The 19,600-nt window shown below is 39.7% G+C and overlaps 1 long non-coding RNA gene across 1 annotated transcript; it reads right to left on the bottom strand.

Annotated features, from left to right (window-relative positions):
• Positions 1–18,314: 18,314 nt before the first annotated feature.
• LOC147622208 (uncharacterized) lies at positions 18,315–18,857 on the bottom strand. The gene is made up of 2 exons (XR_015269731.1): positions 18,620–18,857; positions 18,315–18,534 (listed from the first exon to the last, which is right to left on the bottom strand). It is a non-coding gene; the product is annotated as an uncharacterized LOC147622208 (long non-coding RNA).
• Positions 18,858–19,600: the final 743 nt, after the last annotated feature.

Here is a 19,600-nt window from a genome sequence, read left to right as displayed (position 1 = left end):
AATGTGTCCTCTCAACTCTCCGTTAAAGACCAGCTGGCCAACCAAAGAGATGCAATATCAAAATTTGATTCACAAAAGTCATTGTTCTTAGTCCATCTGAATCTTCCTCGATGCACGCATGGGTGTCCTAGCAACTGAGAGCCCGTGCATCACCTGGTTAGAACCCTCTAGGATCCTACTTAGGTGTCCTAGCACTTCACTTAGGGACCGCTTCGTCAGTCCCCGCCTATCATACCAGAAGCGCACCATTTTAACCGTACCGAGGCTGGTCAAGACCTCGGCAGGCTTGGCCGCGAGCGACGTCCCTCGACGACTCCCCACCAGCTATTGCAAACGAAGCTCCTCCTAGTAAAAAACATGCCAAATGCTTCCTCCAGGATTCTGGCGTAAGACAGTCCTTTAATTGAAAAATAGAGGTTGTATGCAAGAAAAATTCCCAGTTTGAGATTGGCTCCACAAAACTCCTTTTTCCTTAATTCCCAATTTCATAATGAGAATCCTTGATCTCTGATCAGGGTAATCTACCCATCATTTGAGTGATTGTCCAACTAGATTCTTGGTGATTTTGATAAAAGGAAAACTAGTTTAATTCAATGGTAGTCTATTCTTTTTATTTAGGAACTAGAATTGGTCAAATCGAGAGATAGACAAGTAGGTTTATTGTCCGTCCCTCTCGTAGTCTAATCATTCGGTTTAGTTCAAATAACGATTTTCTTAGATAAACAACTACTGAACTTCTAATCCGTAAAGAAATTCCAACTTTGTGAATTTCATTCTTTCTTTTCCATAGTAGATTAAGAAATGGTTTTATTAGAGAATATTGGGTTTTAATGAAATTACCTTCTTCCATTTATTTTCGGGTAAATACCAATTTGGTGATTTAGCCACATAAAATATCTAAAGATATTCTTTCTACCATTTAATTTCTCAACCTTATTTTCCTAGGTGGAATTATGGTGAAAATTCCTCTTTTGTCATGAAAAATGAATTCAAATCATTCTCTACTTAAATATCATAAAAATTCTTCTTTTAATTAAATAAAATTATCCATTTTATTAAATAAGATTAAAATTCCTCTTTTTCTCATTTAATGAGTGCAATCCAAATGTCATGGGAATTTCTCTTTTATCATAAAATAAATCTATCTAAAATTCCTCTTTAAATTAAATAAAAATATTCAATATTCCAAATATACCAAGAATTCCTCTTTTTCCATTTCAATGGTTGAATTCCAAGTATGATGGAAATTCCTCTTTCATCATTTGAATTTATTCATGCATAAACTAGTTTTAACTAAAATTTCTCTTAAAAATTAAATAAAAATATCCATTAATTTAAATATGACAAGAATTCCACTTTTTCTATTTAAATGATTGAATTCCAAATATGATGGAAATTCCTCTTTCATCATTTAAATTTATTCATGCATAAAAAAATTTACCTAAAATTTCTCTTTAATTTTAAATAAAAATATTTATTATTTTAATATACCTATTTTTCTCTTTCTCCATTGAAAATACATGGATCTCCATTATCATGGAAATTTCTCTTTTATCATAAAAATGAAATTACTAAAAATTTCTCTTTTTCTCTAATTAACTATTTATGCATAAACATTAAAAATTAATTTTCCATGAATATGATGAGAATTATTCTTTTAACATAGGATGACTAATCCTAGAATATGGTAGGAAGTCCTCTTTTCACATTATGTATAAAAATGACTTATGTGCTAATTTTTAAAAATTTGCCATAGCTCCGGTGCTATTACTAATAATTTTTAATAATTTTGAAAAGAATAAAACTTAGTAATACAATTATGATAGATTAACTATCAATAGATGTAAATCCAATTTGTGGATTTTAATCATAAGTTCATCGTAACTTATGTAGCGTAAAAGCATTAAAAAGTCATTTCTTTAGCCTCTAGCTTAACTAGCATAGAGTTTGATTTTAGAATTAAGAATTGCTCCATGAGAAGCATTATTTCAATAGAGAATTGGTCATAGGAATGACCATTCTTTGGGGAAGAGAGAGATACATACTTAAAAAATATCCTAAATTAAGCATAAAGATAATCTCTTTGTGATTAATCATTAGAATTCATTAGAGAGCTTCACATTGAAAAACCATTCATTTGAAAACTTCTCAAGCTTGAGAGGGGTTGAGAAGTGAAAACATTTAGAATATTAGAGAAAAAACCATAAAAGGACATCTTGCCTCTTGATTTGCTTGCATTTCTACTCTTAGAAGAAGTCCCCAACCAATTAATTGGTTAGTATGTTGAGAGGAAAGCTCCAAGGAAGGTTGAAGAGAGAGAGAAACTCCAATCCCTCCAAATTGTAGAGGGATTTTTAGGGGATATGCTTATTCTAATGTAATACTAGCATGGTCTAGTTCATAGATGAGAATACAAAAGAATAAGGATCTATTTATAGGTGAGGGAGGCCACTAACTGAGTTCAACTAAGTTCTAGAATTTTCCAGCTTCAGTTTGGCTAAATTTGGACAAGATTTGGACCAATTTAGCTCCCTTTTTGATCGAGGAGATAAAAATATCTTAATATTTTTGAATTTAAAACTCATTCACATGTGTGAAATAAGCCCTTGAAGTCTCCCCCCTCCTTTACCAAGGTCTATTTATAGGTGAGGAAGGCCACTAACTAAGTCTAACTAAGTTCTAGAATTTTCCAGCTTCAGTTTGGCTGAATTTGGACAAGATTCGGACTAGTTTAGCTCCCTTTTTGATTTGGTTTGATTCAGAAGAGAGGAGAGATAAAAATATCTTAATTTTTTTTATTTAAAACTCATTCACATGTGTGAAATAGGCACCTCCTTGAAGTCTCCTCCCCTCCTTACTACCAAGGTGTCAAAATGTATCATTATTATACCAAAATATCTCAAATTTTTAGTAATATCTCATAGTTTTTAACTAATAAACCTTATACTCAGTCAACTCTTCATCTTATGTGGGCATTTACTCATTTTTGGGTATTTTCTTTTATTCATTGGATTTATCTCATCCCAATACTTGGATTAATCTTATTGGTCTATAGGAACCTTAATTGGACCATAATTCAAAAATTTTAGAAAATCTTGACCCTTAGGCTGTTTTTTAAATCATTTTTAATTGATTCCTAATGCACCTTGGAAAATTTATTTTGATTTTCTGTTTCAGGGAAACATATTTTTGATATTAGGATAATTTGTTTATCAAAAATATCTCAATATTGAATCACCACTCTCTATAATTTTTCATCTCTCTAGTCAAAAACAAGGAAAAATAATATTTTCTTGTACTCAGAAATAGGGAATGAATTATAGGGGATTGAAGTAGAGCTTATTCATTATTCAGGCTCAGGAGGAATCTTACATCCTCTCCCACTTGAAAAATGCGAGATGTCCTCATCTCGCAAAGAGGGGGTAATCTTTCTCCAACTCTTCTTCTTCCTCCGAGGTGGCGTATTCTAGAGGGAGAAACTTCCACTTTACTAAAAATTCTCTGAGGACTTTACTGCTAAGAATCTTCTCCCGAACGTTAAGGATTTCCTTAGGTTGGAGTACCATCTGGCCTTGAGTCGGAGAGATCAATTGTTCATCATCAAGCACGTGACTCGGGCTGTGGGTACATACTTCTTAAGCAAACTGACATGGAATACATTATGTACCTTGAGATGGGGAGGCAGAGAAGTTTGTAGGCTAGATCGCCCACTTTCTTTATAACAACGTACGGCCCATAGTATCTAGGAGAGAGCTTCTTGTACTTCCCAACTTCTCTTTGGTTATACTTGAATGAAGACCATATCTGATTCTTCAAACTCTCTCTCTGATCTCTTTTTATCTGCATACTGCTTTTGCCTATCTTGGGCTGCCTTTATATCTTTACGGATGGACTGCATTTGCTGGTCCATGTCATCAAGAATTTGTCTTAAAATTTTGACTCTGATCAATGGGTGAGACCAAGTCAACGGTGTAAGGCAATCTTGCCCATACGAAGCTTTGAAAGGACTCATTCCAATGCTTCAATGATAAGAAGCATTGTAAGCAAATTCGACGAGATGCAAATGGCTTAACCACTTCTTGGGTTCCTTGCCGCTGCAGCATGACCTAAGGATATCTTCTATTACCTGGTTCACTCTTTTAGTTTGGCCATCTATTTCGGGGTGATAGGCTGTGTTGACATCCAAGAAAGTTCCTAATGCTTCGAAGAATGCAGTCCAGAATTTCGATGTGAATTTGGGATCTCTGTCACTTACTATCCTCTTGGATAAGCCATGCAATCTGAAGATCTCTTTAAGGAAAAATTTGGCAACATCCACTACAGTGTATGTTTCTTTCACTGGAATCAAATGGGCAGCTTTGGTTAGCCTGTAACTACCAAAAAAATGGAGTTGTAACCTGATTGCACTGAAGGTAACCCAGTGACAAAGTCCATACTGATACATTCCCACTTCATCCGAGGAATGTCTAGAGGCTGTAATTTCCCTAGCATCTTGACTCTCTCTACCTTGATTCTCTGACATCTAAAGGCTACAATTTTCCTAGCATCTTGACTCTCTCTACCTTGATTCTCTGACACATTAAGCATTTCTGCACATGATCAAGTACATCCTTTTTGAGTCTTGGCCAGACGAAGCTTTTCTTCACAGACATATAGGTTTTTATAAACCCTGGATGTCCAACTATTAGGCTATCATGGGCTTCTCTCAGAATTCTTCCCTTTATTCCCTCATCATTGGGAATACATAGCCGATTATTATGATACATGTATCCTTTATCCAATTTGTACCCAAGAACTTGACTCATTTCCTGAGGAGTCTTGCTTTCTTGCATTAGAAGGGTAGCAATAGGGGCAAAGAATTTGTCCTGCATGATTCTCTCCCTTGCTTCACTGATTAATGGATTTGACACCACTGTAATTGCAAGCAAGGAGGCTTTTCTGCTGAGCGCATTTGCCACCACATTTTCTTTCCCTGGCTGAAACTTGATTTCAAAATTGAATTCCTGCAAGGTCTGCATCCATCTCCTTTGACGTATGTTGAGATCCCTTTGGGTGAAGATCCACTTCAGACTTTGATGATCTGTCAAGGTGAACCTTTGTCCCAAAAGATAATTTCTCCACAACTTCAGAGCATAAACTACTGAGAGTAACTCCAAGTCATGGGCAGCATAATTTCTCTCCTGTGTTCTGAGTTTTTTGGATTTATAGGCCACTGCATGGCCTAGAGCACCGCCTAAGGCAAACCCACTTGCATCAGTAACTACCTCAAAGGGTTTAGTAAAATCTGACAATTTAAAGACAGGGTTGGTTACTAAGGCTGTCTTCAGTTTATCAAAGGCACTCTGACACATTGCAGTCCACTGAAAAAGTGTACTCTTCTTGAGAAGGTTAGTTAAAGGGGATGCTATCGCAGCATACATGGGTATAAAGATCCTATACCATCCAGTTAATCCTAGGAATCCACTGACTTTCTTTACTGTCTTGGATTCCGGCCATTCTACTACTGCTTGGATCTTTGCAGGGTCAGGAGAAATCCCATACTTTGATACTATGAATCCCAAGTATTCTACTACTGCTTGGATCTTTGCGGGGTCAGGAGAAATCTCATCCTTTGATACTATGAATCCCAAGTATTCCACCTGGTCGACAGAGAAAGAACGCTTGCTCTTTTTTGCAAAGAGTTGGTGTTTTCTTAGGATTTCCAGGACCTTGCACACATGATCTTCATGATCTGCAGCATTCTTTGAGTATAGCAAGATATCATCAAACAAGACAAGAACAAAATGATCCAAGTACTCTTTGAGAATATCCTGCATAAGATGATTAAATATCGCTGGGGCATTAGTCAATCCAAACAGCATGACTATGAACTCATAATGCCCATAGCGAGTATTGAATGTTGTCTTTGGGATGTCCTACTCCTTGATTCTGATCTGGTACTACCCGAATTTGAGATCTATCTTTGTGAACATTTGGGTCCCACTTAACCGATCTAGAAGTTCATCAATCCTAGGAATAGGATACTTATTCTTAATTGTTAATTGATTCAATCCTCTATAGTCAATACAGAGTCTTAATGTTCCATCTTTCTTCTTTTGAAAGAGAAGGGGCACACCCCAAGGTGAGACACTGGGTCTGACGAATCCTTGCTCTAAGAGTTGTCTTAACTGCTCCTTAAGTTCTATGGCTTGAGGGACTGGCATTTTGTATGCACACTGAGCCGTGGGTTAACTCGATCTCATGATCTACTTCGTGATGAGCGAGACACAGAGGCATCTCAGTCATCTCTTCAGGAAACACATCTGCATACTCACTTAACCACTCTGGTTCTTTAGCCTTGCATTTTATGTCTACGGGATTCATCTTAACGACATAAACAGCTTGCCTCTTTTTGAGCCCTTTTAATAATTTAGAAGCCTTGACTAATTATAGCACTGGGGATCCGAAAATTTTAGTTCCTTGAACTTTATTCCCGTGAAGGTCAAGGAAAGAGATGGTCCCTTTGTGACAATGAATGTCAGCCTATTCTTTTGGAGCCAATCCATTCCAAGGATTCCATCATAGATTCCCAAGGGTAGGACTCTGAACTGGCACTATATTACGTTCCTATCTAGGCTAAATTGAATAAGGTCTGTCTCAAGGTGTGTGAAAAGAATCTTTCCACTTGCGTAGGTTTCCCCGATTTTTGATTTAGGACTAATTTACGCAGACATCTTGGGGAAATAAAAGAATGAGTACTGCCTGAATCAATCAAAAGCTTGAATTGCTTACCTTGGTACTCTGCTGGAGTCTGGAGGACTGAAAATTGACGGTTATTCCCCTGATGCTCTATTGTTGCATAGATCTATCCTTTTTCTTCCTCGACTTCTTCAGCTGTAGTGACTGCTCTAGCTACTGCAGTCTGAGGTGGAACTCTCTCTCTTTGGTTACCCCAATTCTGGGAAGGAGTTTGGAGACTGCTTTGCATGGAGGCTATAAGCTGAGCTGGCACTCTTCTCGGGTTGCCCTGATTTTGGCGCGGGGGACCCCGATTGGACTGATAAGAAGGAGTATATCTCTGAATTCTAGGACCTTAGCTTCCTTGGCCCACAGAAGGAGATGGGCAATCCTTGAGCTGGTGCCCAAACCCTTGACATCCGAAGCACTTGTTCTCACTTCAAAGCTCTTCCCTTTGCATTCTTGAAAGAGCCGGAGTTCTTGAGAAAGGACTTCGAGGGAAAGGTCTACCTTCATTCTTGAAACTTCCTGTCTCTAGATTCTGGTTGGGACCTTGGTGTCTCTTTGGAGACCGAAGGTTGGAAGAACTTCCCGGTGTCTGAAATCTTTTGAAGGATGAGGGAGCTGGCTTTGGCGCGGGACTATCACGATGAAGGCTTTGGCAAAGTCCTTCGCCATTCTGACAGCTTCTGCCATGGACACTGGCTTGGCATTCTTGACCAGTGTGTCTAAGGGTTCGTTCACTCCCCGAATGAACCTGGCCATAAGTTGCTCTTCATCTAGAGGTGGTGAATACTTGAGTAGAAGTGCAAATGCCTGGTGATATTCTACGATGGTTTTTCTCCCCCGGTTTAGCTCTAAAAATTTCATTTTGGTTTCTAAGAACCCAGGGGGACAAAACCTCTTCCTCAAATAGGCTTTAAGATCGTTCGAGGACTGGGTATTCCTGTCTAGATGGTTGGTGTCACAATGGTTCCTCCATGCCACCTGGCTGTTTCCACAATTTTTAGCCTGGCAAGAGCCATTTTGCTCTGCTCATTGTAACCTATGACATCGAAATACTCTTCCATAGCTTCCACCCATTTCTCCATAGCCTTGCCCAGGTTCTCCCCTTCTCCTTTGAAGGGTCCTAGCTAAGTTCTGTGAAGAGCCTTACGAATGTCGGGGTTAAGCTCTTCTTCATCTCAGAGAGAGGGTCTGGCTGACGGCCACGGTTTCCTCGCTTCATGATTCTGCCAAAAATGATATATTATTAAATTTTTATTTTGATATCGTCCAACGAGATCCTAAGACTTAAGAGGTTCGAAAAATAATTTCTTAAACAAGATAAATGATCTTATTGGAGATCTATGACATATGTCCGGTAATAGATTTTACTTCATCAATTCGTCTCAATAAACAATCACTCATACAACAGGGAATTTTACTTCATCAATTCGTCTCAATAAACAATCACTTATACAATAGGGAATTTTTCCACAAAACATTTCTTTATTTATATAAAAGTTGCAATATGTACATAGAGCAGCTTAGCTCGAGAAGTCAAAATCTCCTAGGTAGACGCATAAGACAACGGTACTGGACTATAGACATGCCCTAATACAAATGTTCCCTTACTACCAAGGGAGTTACTATCTTGTCCTTAGGAATAAAACGACTAAGGAGTCTATAGATTTGGCAGGAAAGTCTGAAATTTCGAGGCATTGAGTGATAAAATAACACCATGTATGACTTTTAACCTCATCAAAATCATGGTTAATGAGAGATTCTGCCTCACCATTGAACGCTGGTCGCAAGAGGCATAGACATACTGCCCTGCAAACCACTTGTGCTGCTCTCTCTCCACTAGCTCAGGGAAATATAGATCCTCGAAATGGCCTCCGAGTCCAAGTTGTAGCGGAAGAAATGAGATGCTCGAAGGCGAATGCAGTCATGTCTTGTGACTAGGTGAGGTCGAGCACACCAAATAACTGTGAAACTTCCATCTATAAAATCAAATTCTTTGATTAAAAACCTTAATTAATGAAGCTTAAGGAATGAAAATACAATATGTAAATGCTCTCTATGAGTTTTTATTACAATTTTTGGATAAGAAATCATTTGTCCTTATTAGCTTTCAACAAAGCTTTGATACCAGGTGTGAGATCCCCGACCCCCTCCGAGGGTGTTGGCTGGAAGCAGCGTCAGCCTCACATGCGAGGCACGGATCCACACTCGAGGCCTCGCACGTGGATGGCCAGACAAGAGACTAGCCTGGCAGTTCTTCCAAAAAAACAAGCCCGGGAAAACTTCCCTCGCTCGGAAGGCACGCGCGATTCCACCATGGGAAAATCTTCTAACTGGGAAATCAATCTAACGAGTCAAAGTCTTAACTAGTTAAACTGATCCGACCGAACCTGAGGTCACATGGTCAGATCAAAGAAGAGACTTGCACTTGGTCCATAGAATCATCGCTTTTTTCCTCCTTTAAAATGAGGCACATCCGCTGATTCCCTCCCACAGAGAACAAGGGTCTTCTCTGGACTTAATCTAACGTAACTAATCGTATCTTAATTGTTTCGCAGGAATCCCCCGATCCAAACCGGCCCTTGGGTTAGCCAACCACCTGCCGACCACTGTCTTGGTGAGATTCCTTTATAAAGATTTGGTTATGTTTTGCCCAGGTACCGAGGAAAAGAGTTTCGAGGCCCCCTAGCCGACTTTCAAGCAAAATTTAAATTAGGCATACCACGTACACACCCGATATGAAATTGCCATTTATAACAGATTCGACTGTCTTTAAAACAATCCTTCAATGAAAATCATAATATTACTGATCATCATCCTCCAAAATTCTGAGTCCATTGTATTACAAAATGTGTCCTCTAGACTCTCCGTTCAAGACCAGTTGGCCAACCAACGAGATTTGATATCAAAATTTAATTCACAAAAGTCATTCTTCTTAGTCCATCCAAATCTTTCTCGACGCACACATGGGTGTCCTAGCAACCACAAGCCCGTGTATCACCTGGTCAGAACCCTCTAGGATCCTACCTAGGTGTCCTAGCACTTTACTCAGGGACCGCTTCGTCGGTCCTCGCCCATCGTACCGGAAGCGCACCATTTTAATCGTACCAAGGCTAGTCAAGACCTCGAGAGGCTTTGCCGCACGACCGACGTCCCTCGATGACTCCCCGCTAGAAGCTGTTGCAACAATGAACCTCCTCTGAGTAAAACACATGCCAAATGCTTCCTCCAACATTCTGGTGTAAGACAGTCCTTTAAATGAAAAACGGAGATCTATGCAAGTAAAATTCCCAATTTGAGATTGGTTCTCATTAGGAACTCAATGGAGTCTTTTTGGGCCCTTTAATTTGCCATTGCCTAATGGAGGTGATTAAGAAATAGACAAATAGGGAGATTACATGTGGACTGAAACCAATGGTTTGTAAGAGCCTAGAAGGTAGTGGTCAAACTTAGAATAATAGGCTAAATAGGCTCTTTTTTAATTTTTTAAAATCAACTAAAACTCAAAAATTTTATGCGTACATGAATTTTTCCCCTATTTTTTATAGAAAAGGATAGCTGCAGCCTGCAGCCATCATTAAGTAAGGTCTCTAAAGTGATAGAGGCCCAAAAACGAGTTCCCATGCATTCAATGCACATTCCCCTTCACTTTCCACTATCCCTCTCTCCCACGTTCCCTCCAAAACGCTCTCTCTTCCCCCTTTCTCATAGCAGGGCGTTTTTCACTCTCTAGACTACTTCTTTTAGCTATCTACCTCTTGATCTACCTCTCTCTTCACTCAGAAACCTAGATCTATAGCTATGGAAGCTTGATCTGCAACCTCCTCTCAGAAGCTATGGAAGTTTGATCCTCACTTACATTTCCTTCCTTCATCCTTCTTCCTTGTCCAACCTCCTTTTACAGAGTGTAACAGCAGAGCTTAGCTCCCGCTTAGCTATGGAAGCTTGATCTGCAACCTCCTCTCAGAAGCTATGGAAGTTTGATCCTCACTTACATTTCCTTACTTCATCCTTCTACCTTGTCCAACCTCCTTTTACAGAGTGTAACAGTGGAGCCAAGCTATGGAAGCTTGAGTTTCAAATGCTTTGGCTCTCATAATCTTACTCATTGTCTCCTCTCACCCCCTCTAATATCCTCTTTCAAAGTGTAGTAATAGCACAGCCAAGCCCTTGGAACTTGCTCTACAACTCCTTCTCTTTTGTACATCTCCCTAGTCTAAGTTTTTTTCTCACCATTCTATTTTCCTTTGCCATCAAGGTTTATAATCTCTCTAGTATATACATCTGATGTCTTCTTCTAGAGCTCGAAGGCCTCCGATCAGTATTCAATCTCTCTCTTATAGCAGTGGTCAAGATGAGGATGGGCACTGGAACATCAAACAGTACGAGAAGTGGAATTGGATTACGATGCAGCCTAGTACAAGAGGAACCCACAAGGTGTCAAAGCGATACGTTGATATACAAAGTCACCATTGGAAAGGGTGGATATTGGAGCTCAAACAAGATCGTGATGGAAAAAAGCTAGCCAAGGTCCAACATGTTTACAAGGCAACAGAGCTGAAACTAGCAGACCATGACCAACGTCAACGATTTCCTGCAAATTGTAAGTTATTTCACCACTTTGTATTCTTGTTTTTAAATCAATTGTGTGCTAATAATGGTATACTGAGCACTACTTTGATTGTTCTTGGGTTCCTGTGCGTAGATATTTTTCCCTCAAACTCTAGTGAGTGGGAGCCTATGGAGGCAATTTCAGGAACCTTTGAAGCATACCATGTGGAGCTTGGTAGTTTAATCTTTGGAGGGTGTCCAGCTGCACAACTTCTTGCACGAAACATCTTCTTCTATGAGGATACATATGTGGTTCCCACGACAGCAAATGGTACTGGAAAATTAGTTCCAAAACCTACGCCAACTCTCACATCTATTGAATGGCCAATTCCAGACAATGCTTCAGTGGCCATGGCTTGTTTGCAGATCGAAAGCAAGGTGCAAAATGCTATGAAGTGCACATATGGATCTCACAAAGCAACCATAACCTGCTTCATACCTCTACACCTCTTTGTGTACCTGTTCCGTACAAGTGACACACATCGTACCCCAACTTTATGGATTGCAAAGGGGGAGAGAGCTCTGACTTGTTTCTTATCACCTGCATGCGATAAAAAAGTTGTTCAACACAATGGAGACACCATCAGATGCGGAGTAATAGTTGAGAAGGTTGTGATGTGCTATCATATTGCCAAGCAACAGTTGTCCATTGCGTTTCCTTACAGGCGATGGAAGCTTACAAATGGAGAATGGGAGGCGTTAGACTCCGACACAACCTCTACAGAACAGGGTGTGCTACATATATCCATGCAAGGTGGGGATGTAGAAGATGTTACTGTGAATGATGACTGGTCCCTTGCCAACTTACGTGACTACTTAGTTCTTCGATTCTCACTGAGTGGTGATTTTGCTTTGATAATCAATGGTAGAGTAGTGCGCAAAAGGCAGGAACGATCTTTTCTTTATATAGAGAAATTACTTTCCCTGGCTGTGTAGCTATCAGATAACCACTGGATATGTAATCTTGAATTGAAGTAAATACAATTTCAATTTTTTTGCCTCACTGTCTTATTAAGGTTTTTCAATTGTCTTGTGGAAGTTTTATTTTTTTGTGATAGTGTAAGGTTGGTCACACAAGCATCTGTGGCTTGAGCCACTAGTAAATTAGAAATGACCTTGCGATGGAAGGATACGTTCTTGCTTTCGCATACCATTTTTTTAAAATTTTTTGGTACTTAAAAATTTTAAAAGTTTTTAAAAATTTTATAACAAGGTCGCCCATTTATAAACGATACTTTACTCATTTTCATCAATTGACAATTATCGTTCTCTCCTAACACTTGCTCTCAATTTCGCACACCTTTCTGTATCACACACTCTCTATTTCTTGCAATCACTCATAGTCATGGCACCTCTACTTGACGCACTTATTGCACAGCTAGGAAAGCTTGAGTTACTTCATAGGGTTGATGAGATCGTCCCTATGTTTGAGGGAGCAATTGATGTGCGTGCAACAATGCATCTACACGCGGATGCTTTTACAGATGTCATTCAGTATATGGATGAACACATCAGCACGTACTTCATCATGTTTGAGGGTGATGAGGGCCTATGGGTTCCAGTTGACCTCATCAAGTACATATTCAGGGAAGACAAGAATTTTAGATTTCACCTATCCAGGTTTTTAAAATCCCTCACAGAAAAGGACTACAGGAATGAGGAGGAAGACTTACTCTTGGATCTACAAATGGGCAACATCGGCACTTCTTTCGTGAGCTGGGACATGGTTTTGGTCCTTCTGTTACAAGAGGGTGTGGCGAAAGAAAGTGGCAAGGAAAAAGAAAAGGGCAAAGTAAAGCTAATGGAGCAAGTCCAAGAGGCCCATGCTGAGGAAGAGAATGTTACAGAACAATGGGAGGCCTCAATGGCATTGGTGGCTCTATAAGAGAATGTCCCCGCCGGACCTAGTTCTAGAGGGCGATGAAGTACTTGAGGAGGTCCCAGACCTTGTTATCATGTCTTTGCATCCAATCATTATTGATGGGAAAGAATTTTTATTTTTGGATGACATTGCCAAGACACTCGGGTTTCGCGAGGATGAGGCACTGTCTATTATTGCCGTGAATGCTGGGGGTCAAGACAAAGGAAAAGTGAAAATCGCTTTTGAAGATGACAACCTCACAAAAGCGCTTGCATACGATATTGGTAGCAGTTCCTTGGAAGTTGTAGTGGCCAAAGCGCTCGTTGAAATAAAGCAAGATGTGCAATTCTATGAGAGCGTAGCTGCCTTTGAACCACACATGCCCTTGGTTGCTGGCGATGCTCAAGACCAAGGAAGCATAAACTTGACAAATGAGCAACTAGTTGCAAGTGACGATGCAACTGAGGTATGTCCTAACTTCTTAGTTGTAAAGCAAATTATTTTTAGTTGTATCATTTCACGCTTCCTAACTTCTATATTGACATGTTGACAGACTGCTTTTGAAGTGGACAAGTTTGCTATGCGCGTAGGAGGAACGCGGCCAAAGTCAGAGGGTCGAGATGCATCTCTTTGGCACTACATACTTGCCCTCAGAGCCAACATAGTGCGAGTTTTTCATTTAGACTATGCAGAGATCGCCTATGCCGAGCTCCTAAAATGTAAAGCACTTAGTGTAGTCTTATCGGAGAACCCCTTAGCCTCGAACATAAATAAATGTATTTTGGTAGCTAGGGAAGCTGCCTTGTATTGCTTTACGGGCAAGCATCCCGGCTCAGTTTTAGGCCATTGTGCCCTTTCTCAGGCTCAAGGAATCAATGAGCCGAGTGATATATTCCAAAGCTTAGGCCAGAAACCAGCCTCTAGAACTCTTTCTCCTGAGCTCTTTTAAGAGCTTATTAAAAAGATGTAATGCAAACTTCCCTTCCAAGTTTAATAAAAAAATTTTGTTGTGATTTTTCCTGGCGTACTTGTGATATACCATTTCAAGCCTCGCAATTTTAAGATTTTGTTCATGTGTTCATAAAAAATATTGTTTAGGATTCATTTTAAATGAGATCGTGATTAAAAAAAGTAATCGAGATTGGGTTAGAGCGGTATGAAAAAATGTTGTATTTATAGATGTATACACACTCACATATATGTATATATATACATATATAAATATATGTGTGTGTGTGTGTGTGTACTTATATATATATATAAGATTCTGGGGCTATTGAAAGATATATATATATATATAATATATATATATATAAAAGATATATAGGATATATATATATATATATAAGACATAAGATATTATAAGATTTTAAGGCTATTATAAGATATATATATAAATATATCTTATATATATATATAAATATAATATCTTATGTCTTATATATATATATAAGACATAAGATATTATAAGATTTTAAGGCTATTATAAGATATATATAAATATATATAATATCTTATATAAATATATAAGATTTTGGGGCTGTTAGGGCACCTAAAGGGTCTTATGAGCCTCACCACACCAAAAATATAAAAAAAAAATAAAAAAAATGCCATGTGCGCTACAGCGCGGAAATCGACATTTTGACCTGGTCAAACTAGCGATTAATGCGCCGTAGCGTACATGGCATTTTTTTTAATTTTTTTGGCCTTGAGGCTCATAAGGCCCTCTATAAGGGTCTCTAGGTGACTTTATAGGCTCTACCTTTTTTGTATATATAAATATATATATGTGTGTGTGTGTGTGTGTACATATATATATATATATGTGTGTATATGTATATATATTTGTATATGTATATATATATGTGTGTATATATGTTTGTGTGTGTATATATATATATGTGTGTGTGTGTGTGTGTGTGTGTGTGTGTGTGTGTGTGTTTTCCTGTGTGTATAGTGCTTTTATATTTTTTTAATGAAATGTTCATTGGCACTGAGCATACAAAAAAAAATGGACTCAACAAAGAATGTAACACAACTCAAAAAGCTTTCATTAATGTGTGAAAATGCTACAAAGGAATTTGGGAACATTACAAAATTTTGTAGGGAGAATTACAAAGTGGGTTAGCCTATTGAGGTAGAAGGCTACGCTCTAAACGTAGACGTAGGGCTAGGGACATATCTACAAGCTTCAAAGTAACTCTCTTGGCATGTACCATAGCCAGCACTGAGTCTTCAAAAACAGAAACTACAATATCTTCAGCAGCTTCTTGAAGAGCTTCAAGAGCTGTGCTCTGTATGTAGTCAACCCTGTCAGAATATTTTTCCATTGTTTCTCTCACCAGTCGAGAGAATGGTGCCTTGGGGATGAGAAGATCTGTGCTTTTTTGATATTTCCTAATCTCTCGTAGCGCGACTGTCCCTGGCCTCCATTTTCTCTTCTTCTTTGTAACTGGTGGAGGCGGTGGTGGTCTTTGATTCTCCCACGGTGGTCGTTCAGACCTGAACTTCTTTTTCTTTTGTGCACGCTCTTCCTCTTCTTGTTGGTCCCGAAACTTGCCCTCCATTCTTTTGCCACACTTCTTGACTGGACGTCTGGATGTTGTGGCTGCTTGTGGCTGTGCTTGGCTTGCCCTCCTTGCGTCCTCTTTGGGCTGCTGTCTCTTTTGCATTTCTGTCTCCCAAGCTGCCCTCACAAGAGCAAACTCTTTGTCAATGGTATCTTTCGTGATGCCATAGGACAAGAGCTCGACCTCCTTGTTCTGTAAGATAACCTCTAGCTGTTCTAGGGTGTCGGCCTCAATAACAATCTCTGGTGGTTGCCCTTGACCTTCCTCGGCTTCTTTTCGACGCCGCTCTTCTTCTGTTTCTCTACTAGGCTCTGCTTCTTCAGCTTCCTTCCTGCGTTGCGCTTCTTCGGCCTCCTTCCTGCGCTCTTCTTCTCTCATCTCCTTTGCCTCTTGCTCTGTTTACGAGATAGGTAGACTTGTCCTTTTTGCTGTAGCAGGTAGTGGGCCGAGTTGATCGAAAAACCGCAAGTCTTGCTCCTGTTCTTCTGGCATGGCCTAGGTATGTACAAGTGCAAGAGATAGTGGGAGGGCAAGAGAGAGTAGAGCACAAAGAAGAAATTGAAATGTGGTGGCTATAAATGAAAAATGACTTAAATATGTCTATAAATATAATTTTTTAAAACTTTTAGAAAATTTAAAAACACAAAAAGATTATAATCAGGGAGTTTAAGCCCATGAGGAACCACACCGACGCTTGCTTGCTACCCACTGTCGTAGTCTCTCCCTAGCATTTGATCTGTTGTATCCTTCAGTTCTTCTTGCATTAACAGTTTTCATTATTTGACGCCTAAGAGACAAATTACCGCGAGTTTTCTGCCTTTTTTTGCCAACCAGAACGCGATAGAACCAGTTGAACATTTCATGGAGTGTATTACTCTGCCACCACCATGGCGAGTGCCCTTAAAATACACGGCCTTTGCTTGGTAATGTGATTTCTCCATGCCTTGATTGCTCCAAAGTGCTAAAGAGCCATATCTATCGAGAAAGTATGGCCCATGTGCATACAATATATGTTGCATAGAAAATTACAAAAAGTCAAAAAATAGTATGAAGAACATACTACAAGGAAACAAGAAATACAACATTACCATGTAGTGAGTAATGTGTGTTTCTCCCCATGCCTCGACCATTTCTTCTGTAAATCTACAAGTGGCTTATTTAAGTGCCTCAATACCATGGTCATCCAGGTGAGGTCGCTCTAGAAGATCGACCATTTTATTACACACCTCCCATACATGTGCACGTTTTAGGCCAAGCCTGGCATCATTTCCTCGATATGTTGTGACATCACATATCTTCTTCCAAATTTCAAAGTCAGTGTGGCTATGAGAACCCAAGTGGTTTGATAGCAAGTGTCTTGCCTTTGATCCACCCATGCAAATTTTATTAGGGTTGTCTTGTGTAGGGTTTGATTTTCTGTCCTTTGTCAAGACCACTGCTCCAGCATGTAATCCCATAAAGGAAAGTACACCCTCTAGTGCACGTATTAACTCTTCTCGTCGATCTTCGGGCTCCATGTTCCAGACATAGTTTATGTGGAGCATCAATAGCTTATCCAAAATCCTGAGTCTTGCATGTAATGTGCACACATGCACTTGACATAGTGGAATGTCCAAGATTGGGTTCCAAGCATTGTCCTCTTGGTCACGACTAGGTGGCTTGCTGTGGTCATAACTTAATATGCCATTATGCCATACCTTTGATCCTTTCCTTTGTTCAGCATCAAAAACGATTGCTTTTTTTGCACCCACCTGTTTTTGACTTTTGCCTTTGCTAGGTTGTTTCCCTTTTACTCTTGAGTCTACTGTTGTCTTGGAATGACAACAGTAAACACATGAGAATATAGTATTCGCACCTGTTTTACAACCCAACATACACTTTAAGGTTTTTAGATCGCCACCCAAGTGCCATTCAACGTTAAAGCAGCCTATTCCGGGAACATCAAGCTTTTGACCGTTGACCTGACAAGAGACGACATGTTGAATGCCAGACCGTTCAAAATACCACCTCAAGGTATCATGGTTCTCTTTTGGGAGGACCCATGCTGCTTGCCACCAGATGTTCTTCTTTGATTGAATGCCGTAGTAGTCTTGCTTATGCCCTTGACCCCTATTGTTGCTGTCTTCAGTTGCATCCAACTCTTCGGTCTCTAAAGGCTTTCCTCTAAGTGCTCGGCTCATCAAGGTTAAACTAACACGCTCCAGTCTTTGACCTTTAACCACTTGACATTCATCCAGCTTCAAGACAAACACGGCATTTCTACCTGTCTCTTCAAGTGTGAGGCCATAGTACTGAATCATTGCTTTTTGTAGCACTTCCATGTCAATGTAGACATTGTTATATGCATTGTATTCAAAGGGTTTGATTGTTGGCATTGGCATAATATCCTCCACCCACTTGTACCCACCCTCGAACATGGATGCAATATCACCATTAGCACACTTCTTTGCCATCTGTAAGCTATAAAGTGTTGGAAGCAAGGATTGCATAACTCCCTTTGCTCGCAACCCTAAAGTGATTGACCTGTACATTGCTCTGTAACCTTTCTGGCTAATACCTGCTGAGTCACATATATCAAGCATCTCTTTGGGTGTGACAATTTCTTTGATTTCCTTCAAGAAATGTTGACGAAGGGTCTCCCGCAGCTTATCATTACCAGAACCTGTTATCATTTCCATGATATCCTTCTCCTGAAGGACATGCTAAAGAAGGGAGACATTAACATTGTCCTCAGCGTTGTTACATCCTAGTATAGCTGTTGCACATGCCCTGCAATCACAAGAGTCACCCATGAGAGATGCTTTATTCATTAATTGCTTCTCAAAGTTGCTATAATTCCTACAAAAATTTTTACCTAGTTGTTTGTTTACGCCTCTTGCATGCACCTGCTGTCTTAGAAAGTAACCCAACAGCTTTACGTTTTCTTTGCCTTGCGTGATATCCAATGGGAAGGTGAGTGAAATGGTGAACACGACGCCGAAGATTACGAGTGGAGTGTTGAAGACGAACATAATTATCGGTAAATTGATTTATTGTGCGCACACGATCCGCTAGATTATTCTTCTGCACCTCAAGCTCCTCTGAGAGCTCTTTAATCCTCTGCATCAAACTATTGATCTGCTTAGTCGATGCCGCTTGAAGCTGGTGGAAGGCAAATTGTGTTTGCCTCTTTTCAGCTGCCTCATCTAGCCACAACATGTGTAATCTCCTACAATAGCCAAGAAGCCCATTGAAACCATCACCAACAAACTTAAAAAAACTTGTAATGCTTTTGAATGGTGGAGGGGCACCAGATATTGGATCTGGTGGATAAAGATTTCCATCAATCCAAAGATCAATGGCCTTTGCTCCTTGCATTCGAAGCTGATCGTATGAAATATTGGGTGCAACATGCCTACTGTGTAGGGTTGCGTATTCTATCTCCAAATCAACCTGAAGGCGGATCTTAGAAGGCTTATTGGTGATGTCTTGTAGTGCCATCTACAAGAAAGTAGGCTTGTAAGCTTGGGTTGAATAGGAGTGGAAGGAGCAGGATATGGTATCAAAAAATAATGGGAAGAATGGAGATGAGGGTTGCTTCTCTAGAGTTGCATTGTGGATAGAGAAAGAAGCCAGAAAGGGAGCCAAAGAAACATAGAGAGGGTTGGCAATGGTGAGACGAAAATGCAAAGGAGACAATGCATCATGGGAAGCTTCTTTAGTGCAAGCTATGGCTGCTAAGCAATATAGAGAGAGAATACATCATGAAAAGGTTCTTCTGTGCAAGTCATGGCTACTACTGTGGGTTTGGAGAGAGAACCAAGTATTGTAGAGAGAATGCTCCTGGTAAGCTTCT

Source organism: Cibotium barometz, chromosome 29 (genome assembly GCF_041138505.1).
Source record: "Cibotium barometz isolate CiBa-2024 chromosome 29, ASM4113850v1, whole genome shotgun sequence".
Taxonomy (NCBI): Eukaryota; Viridiplantae; Streptophyta; class Polypodiopsida; order Cyatheales; family Cibotiaceae; genus Cibotium; species Cibotium barometz.
This window is presented reverse-complemented; position numbering and strand designations above follow the sequence as displayed.